Genomic DNA, 8,087 nt, shown 5'->3' on the forward strand with positions numbered 1-8,087 from the left:
CTGTCACGTGAAAAGCTGAAGCTGATTCTGGTTGTCAGAGGGATCCGCATTGCTGTGGATGGAACTGAAGTCTGGCCCCACTTCCACGGTGATGTCACTGCTCTAGAGGAGGACAAATGTGTTTCTCCTTTCTGTAGCTGCCTCTGAGGCTCTTTGGGAGCACACAACCGCCTCCTCCAAAAGCTGCACGCTTTTCCTTCTCCAATTATCCTGCAGCCATTACTCACATCCAGCAGCACAACACTGCGATTGTCCTGCAGTCAGGATCCTAAGAATAGCTGCCCAGGGAGCGGGCGCTGCTCTTTGTTTGCACACGTGCACCCAAGGCCACATGGAGAACCTCAAATCCCAGCTCCCGGGGCAAAAGGACCCCTCCGTGTTTCCTGACCCTTCTGCAGAAAGAGCAGAGAGGAAGCATATGGACCGGTTATTCTTTAATGTGGGATTGTCTGCATCCCGCCTACTTTCAACTCATCCCAGATTTGCGTCCCACCGAGCAGCCATATGCTGGGTTTGCCTCTCCGGACGCAGGGCCAAGGCAAGCTGCAGGCTGCTGGAGGCAGGCCGGGCCGCTTCCAACCCGATTCCCACCAACACGAGGCCACATTGCGCAGCCTCCGGCTGCTGCTTACACCTGGACGTGTTCCTCCTTGTAGAGCTAGAGAGGTCACGTCATTTCCCAGCAAGCAGATGAAAGAGGTTCTCACATCTTCATCGGCACAGGCTGCCCTGGAGGTGCTCTAGAACTGTGGGGATGTGGCACTGAGCGACGTGGTTTGGTGTCACGGTGGGGATGGGTTGGGGTTGGATTTGGGGATTTTCCAGCCTCAGTGATTCTGTGATTCTGTTGATTCTATGATCTTCTACCAGATTCTCTCCAAGAAGGAACCTGACCTTATGGGTATGGCACTTGAAGTGACTCGCTCCCTTTGATGCATGCTGCCCTGCTCCATCCTCTCTTTCTAGAATAAGAAACCTGCTCACAGGAGCTGTCCTGGGCCAGGGGTTGGGATGGGTTCCGTGCAGCGTGGGGGTGGTTGCTTATTATCTGGGAAGAGGAGTATGACCAGCAGCTTCTCTGTAGGCAGCTCGGGGAGAAGAAAGCTGTCTTCCCGTATCGCGGTCAGTGCTCAGCGAGGTCCCGCTTGATCTGGCAGCGCTGCCACTAAAATAACACGGATCATTTTCAGACGGCAATGGTGAGCTGCCTCACGCCCATTGCCTACATCTCCTCTGGGCAGGGAAGACAGCCAGGACAACTTTTTCAGTACACGTTGAGAAGGTCTGAGTGCTCAATCCCACTTGCTTCGATGCAGCTGCTGTGTCAAAATCTCCCAGGCAGCCTGAGCAACTCGACCCTAAGAGAGCTTTCTTCTAAAGGGCTACACTCCAAACTGCTCAGGAATGGAAGCCCCAAAGAGCTCCCAGCCCCCAGTCAGAGCCCGGATAACCGGAGATGCGTTCTGCTCTCTGAAGCTGAAGGCTGGATGTAAATATGCACTGTGCAGCACAGGAGTGTGGCTTTGGGGTTTCTGGTTAACCACCACCCGCACCAGGGTGTGCGGGGCTTCAGATGGAGTGGCTGCAGTGCTTTAGCAAAAGCTGTGGCAGTGACATAGGTCGGAGCCTGCTCATCCCACAGACAGCTGCATCTCCAGGAGGAGCGTCTGAAAGAGGAAGACCCGACCCTTTGTCTGAGTTTTACACACGTTTTCCTTTTTAATATCATTTTGAAGAGTATCTGTTACCAAAAAGGGCTTATGGGGAATATCTGCTGGCTCCTGAGACAGTTATTGTAAGCAGGACTGGAGCTATGGAAAGATCAAACGCTCTCCAGCTGCTGAACTCACAGTGCCCTTTCAGCAGCTGTCGGTATCATACAGCTCCCGGGATCTGCTCCTTGCAAACCCGCCTGCTGCACGGAGCAGCTCTCACTTCCATGGCCACAGGCAGTCCTGGCTCATGGCTGTGAGCATCGTGCTGCCTGCAGGCTCTGCTCGCAGCCGGGCACGCTCCCTTCTCAGGGCACATTTTCCCCGCGCTGCCATGGGGACACTTGGGACAACTGCAGTGGGAGCAGTCGGCCCTTTGCTTGCAGAAATCACAGCGCTGGTTTGCACCGCATCTAAGACGCTCTGTGCCATGTCAGCTCGTCACATTTCAGTGGGCTGGAAAATGGCTTTAGGTGTGTAGCATGATGGGCTGGCTCCAGCCTACGGAGCAGGAATTCCCCTCTGTGGGACTGTGTCCTTCTGCCAGGCGCCCCATGATGTATCGGGCTCCAGCCCAGAAGAGAGGCTCTGTGCTTATGAGTCGCCAGGGCTATCGGGCACCTTGGTGCTATGAAATTTAAGCAGAAGCTGAGAGAGGAGCAGGTGGAGATGGACATCAGGAAGGGAGCTGAGGTCTCCCGCTGCTGACAGTAACCCAGCACAAAGCCAGCTCGCTAGGACTGCAGAGGCTGCCAAAGCCAGACTCTGTTTCCAGGGAACAGAAAGTGACCTTAAGCAACACAAGACGAACAGATGTGCTCTCGAGAGGCAGAGCTGGCATCACAGCTGGTTGGGCCGTCAGCTCAGGGCTTGATCCTCCTTCATCACAGGTGTCAGCAGAGCCATTGCGGGGCAGATGGAGCCTGAGCACAGAGCATTGCTCGAGCACTGTGTTTAAAGTGTGTTATCACCTCTGTACCATCAGTGAGCTCTGCAGGACAGTGCAAAGGATGGAGCTGAGACCCAGTGCCCCTTGCACCTGCAGACCACGTCCAACTTCCATGGGCTCAGCGTGCAGCAGCACTGAGAGTAGAGCTCCACTGCTGCAGATGGATGTATCTCTGTGCCTGAAGGAAGTAGCGCAGCCAGAGGTTGGCTCTGCTGCCCAGAAATGTGCATCTCAGAGATTCATTTCAGCAACAATTAATTGAAAACACTGATTGTGCAAACGCCTGACGGTGACGCAACCGTTGGGCATTTGAATGCACAAAGAATAGAAAGGCAGCTTCATGACTCTTCAGCATGTTACCACTGCCTTTGTTAAAAATATAATCCTTCCAGATAGCCTGAAAAGGAACAAAACCCCCCAAACTCAAGCCACAGCTCGTTTCCTGTAACACAAAGCCGCAGGAAGGCTCCCCCGAAGGCACAGCAGCCAAAGGATTAAATGCGTTTTTGCTTTGGCTGCCGACACGTTGCTGGAGGAGCCGGAGCCTCGCAGCTCCCCGCGGCCTGTCGAGCCTTTCCCAGTGAACATGACTTGCCTCTGCTGTGCTGTCAAGCAGCCATGCTAATGCTTAGCAGCAGGAGCAGTATTTAAGCATATTATCAATCTCCACCAGTTATTCATACTACTTCACTGCACAGACACACAGACAGAGCATGATCAGAGCATGGATCGCAGCCCTTTGCTCCATCCCCCGAATGAAGCAGCCTTGCTCCAGGAATCCAGCGTGCTCTGGGTCCTCTCTAAAGGGCAGGAGGCTGCAGGCAGGGTGAATGTCAGGCAGAACAATCCCTGTTGCCAGCTCAATGCGTTGGCAAGTAAACGGCATCAGATCTGGTCCCAGCGCTTTCCCATCGCTCTGTTGTGGAAAGGAGTAAGGCTGGAAAGGCGTGAGGCTGTCAGCACGATGCTGCCTGTGCCCAGGTCACAGCCTGAGCGTGCTTCCAGCCCTGCCCTTGCAAACGTGTCCCTCCAGCACAAGGGGAGGCATGCTGCTGCTGGCTTGGCTCAGTGAAGGCACTACTGAGCGCTGCCGCAGAGACCTGTGTGCACAGATGGGAGCACGGGCACCGTCCTGGCTTAGTGACAACCGCATCACCCCCGGCAGTCAGTGGCCTTCTGCTGCCCAGACAAATGTCAGCTTTGTATCAGCCAGAAAAAACTTGCTGCCTATGAGGACTGCCATCAGCTCAACTCAGGGCTCTGCAGTTGGAAGGTGAATAGGAAACAGTCTAGGAGCAAGCTATCAAAGAGATGGGGTCAGATCTCATTCCTACTTTGTGCAACTCCATCTCAGCCCACTCCAAACACAGAAAGCAGCACCAACTTCCAGCAAGGAGACAGGCTCAGCACAAAACCTCTGTGTGCCAACACAACAACCTCAGAATCCAAGCAGAATGCAGGTGACGTGATGCAGGGCTCTTGTTGGCTTAGCAGTTTATCCGGGCTGGACTGAGCTGCTAACTTCAGTCCGGTAAGGCAGATTTACACTGCTGCAGTGTGCCTCCTCTTCAGGAGCCTCCCTCACATCTTCTGTGCAACGGTATTGATTTGAGCCGCTGGCAGCAAGAGATGGGAGTCCCCCTTGTGCCCGCCTCCAGCTTGTACAGGGTTAGCACCCATCCGTCCTTGGTATTCACACTGCCCTCAGTGTCCCACACGGTTTCGTGCAGCCCCCCAGGGCTGGATGGAGATGCTCCCGAGCTCAGCAGTACAGAGCTGAGAGAAGGGCGCTGTGCTCTGACCGAAACTGCCACCTAATGTCACTGAGTCACTGGAAATGACCTTGGGTGCCTGTGAGATCCAAAATGCCCCTCTGCGCTGCCGCTAACTGCAGCTCCTTCTTCTCTGTACCCCTCGTCCTCATTTTAGATATCAGAGATTGACTCCCAGCATGATCCCTCTGGGGTCGGGGTGCAGTAAAAGCCATCAGGGCTGGGGCTTGGCTTGCGGGGCAGAAGGAGCACAGAACTGGACATGACACCGTTCACTCCTACCAGACGGAGCCGACAAATTGCTGGCAGCTCTGACTCAGCACGCCTATGGTGCAGATCGAGCTGCCGAGTTAGAGTTTCTACAGCAACCCGCTTCCTCATGCATATGATGCTCCCTCTTACACGTGTTCCCAACCCCGGCTTTTAATCAGACAGTGCAGTTAATATAATGCAAACGAAGTGCACCTTGAGCTATGCGATAAATCTCACTTGCTCTTTCCTATTCCTTAGTCAGGCAAAAATCCCGCTAACTGATCACTTATCCAGTTTAAGGCTGGAAAGGAAAATGGGGAGAGACTGCTGGAGCTGCCTAGCATTAGCAGCATATATCATTAATTTGCACTTCTGCTTTTGTCACAACATAATGAGAATATCTATTGCAACAGTCAGCAAAGGAAGCATCCCCCTCTTCGCAAGGGCCTGAAATCTGCGTTAACCACATTCTACAATAATTATACAATATCCATCACTCCTTCAGACTATCTCATCCTTAGCTTTTAACTTATGAATTGCAGTTGAAGTGAGGCAGACACCACTCCTGATCTTATTCTTAAAGTCAGCAGCCACAAGGTTGCTTCATGTCCATCATTACCAAATCCAGTGCGTTTCCTGCCACGAGAGAGCACAAGGCGTATTTGGGTTTCATCACCAAAAAGGTTTCCAGTCCTGTTTCGCTGGATGCTGCCTTGGTCTTACCATCTAGCCACTGGTATTTTTTCATAGCTAGGAAGTCTGGGCACAGAAAAGGCCCAATCCAACTCCTAAACATTAGCCTTCCATTCCCATATCCTCCCCAAAATGTATCCTGCTTGTAAATGTATGCAGAGAGAGTCTGCTGTCTGCCAAGGCAGTTTTCTGTGGCCATACTGGAAGATGCAAGAGATGAACCTCAGGAAAAGGCTGTGGGCACACTACATGTCATTCCCGTGGTTTCCTGACAAGCACAGAGGAGAAAAAAGATGCTGGGAAGAAGGCATTCTTGTGGAATAAATCAGAGCCTATTCTGTGAAACTACGGCAGCATTACAGACCAAGCACTCGTGTCACCCATTTACTAGCAAGAACCATGAAACGAAACGGGGGTTTCCCAGTTCTCCATTCCAGTAAAGAGCAAGGCACAAAAGTTTCCCTGCTTTCACACCATGGGTCCTTGCAGCAGAACAATGCTGCAGCCAGACAGCCAGGGTAGCTGCTACTTCTGTGCACCCACTCTGAGGGCTGCCAGCTGGAACATCTCTGCAATATATCTCTGCAAAAATATGGTGAGCCATAGTCCTGCCCCAAAACCCCACTCACACGGTGATGCAGCGAGTCCCACGGAACCACCACTACGTATATACAAGTCACAACATTTTGATCTCGGTCTGTGCTCTTTTTTGTCACTGCCTTGAGCTTCTGTGACTGCAGGATGGAGTAGAAAGAAGGGAGGCAAAAAAAAGCACCCTTTCAATCAGTTTCCTCTTTATCAGCAGTACCTGTGTCTTCCAGTGCATGAAAACCTCCATTTCTACATTCACAGCAGCAGTTTTTTGAACAGTTTCAGTTCTGTCATCCCTTTCCCTATGTCCACAAACTGCAGCGACTCGTGCGTGGCCAAAGAGCAGAGGGGCACTGGAGCCCATTCCCTTCTGTTTACACTACGCACTGACTCCAGCACGCTGTTGTGTGTGATTGGGGATGGACACTGAGCTCCCCTACCATACGCTGCCTGGAAACAGAGTTGTTTCTAAGCCACACGTATTCTGGCAAGTCAGAGGAATGTCCAGAAGTTTCTGCAGCCACATTTCCAAGGCGGGTGGAAATTGCACAATAAGGTGAGGAAAATACCTTAGGTTGTCTGACTCTGCAGAATTAAACAGTGGCAATTACAGACACTGAGAACTTTGGGATTTCTGGGTAGGGAAGATAAGCACTGGGAAAAAAAACAATGGCCACTTTCACTTGAGTACAGACACTGGCAGATAGTGACTTTCTTGTTAATTATTAATGGGGCAGGAGGGCTGAATGATTTCTCTCCAAATCAATGCAAAAAACCACATAAATAGTAAACAGAGAAAGTCCTGAAATCTGAGCCTTGGGGAGCGGAAAAAGAGCATCTTCAAAATTCAAGATCTGGACTTCCCACTTCAAAAAAACAGCATAGAGAGAGATGGCGAGGTTCTGAGCATAGGAATACAACCCTTTGCTATTCATTAACTCTAAAAAGCTGAAACAGAGCCATCGGTTCACTCGTATTGAGCAGGACCACACTGTCAGCATGAAGGAGCAGTTCCAGCTCTGACTCTCGACGCTGAATCCCAGGACAAGCAATTCAGATGCGTTTCTGCTGAGACAGGAAAGAAAGTGTAGACCAAGGTGAAATAAATTTATGTTAAAGGCAATTTTCCACATATGGGTTAAAGAGAACCTGCCTTCTTACCCTGGAGACACGTCTTTCCAGCTCCAGAGCAAACCAAACGAACTCCCATACCCCTTAGAAGAACTTTCATATTGGCTCAAATGGGACCAGAATCCTCTGAATCTAGGATGTTGTAAGAATGATGCTGCATCTATATCAGTTCCGAATCTGGAATACAGTCCCAGTTCCTATGCTGGCACTCAGATCTGCTGTGATGCACCAAATAACCTTTTCCAGTTCTTGTTTGACTCACACTACAGATATGAAATCCTCTGTTCTAAAGAGGCATTTCAGGAAATGCCACAACAACACTCACTGGTATGCAACAGAATACTAGAATCTGGTAATAAAAGGAGCACCTCTAGCTTTTGTGGACCATTACTACAGGAAAAGCCTGTTTTAGAAAGCTCATTGCTTGAAATCCTTACTTCCAGGTGAAATCTTTGCTGAACATGGCCCAGCAGAAGGAATTGTAACTGAAGGAAAAGAAGCTGAGTAACATCATGCCACAGACTCAGGGGTGCAAAGAACACATCAAAGAGCAGAGGAGACGACAGCCATCCTCACCCAGGAGGATGATTTCACTGTCCAGACGCATGCTGACAGTTACCAACAGGGGATGGTGAAAGGCTTAGCATTCAGTAAGGCAGAGCATCAGGTTTCATAAGAGACTCATTTGGAATAAAAAAAAAGAGCATATGGGGATGATGCATAAGATTCACAGACAGCCTATCTTAAATGCAGTTAAATTCTTCAAACACAGGAGAATGGGAGGCTCCATAGCTAAAGCAACAGAGCTGCTCTCACGAGTCCTGAGTTCTTTTTCTGGTCAACCACTGCTGCCCAGCTAGGACTACTGCAAATCAGGTGTCAACTTTTTTTTAAGTGCGAGCTCTTATTTAAGGAGCTGTATGTATATCTGAACAAAATTCACTGCTTTGTGCTTAACACTGGGAGGCTGTGATCTAGAGATTCAGA

The sequence above is a fragment of the Numida meleagris genome, chromosome 13 (genome assembly GCF_002078875.1).
Source record: "Numida meleagris isolate 19003 breed g44 Domestic line chromosome 13, NumMel1.0, whole genome shotgun sequence".
In the NCBI taxonomy this organism is placed as follows: Eukaryota; Metazoa; Chordata; class Aves; order Galliformes; family Numididae; genus Numida; species Numida meleagris.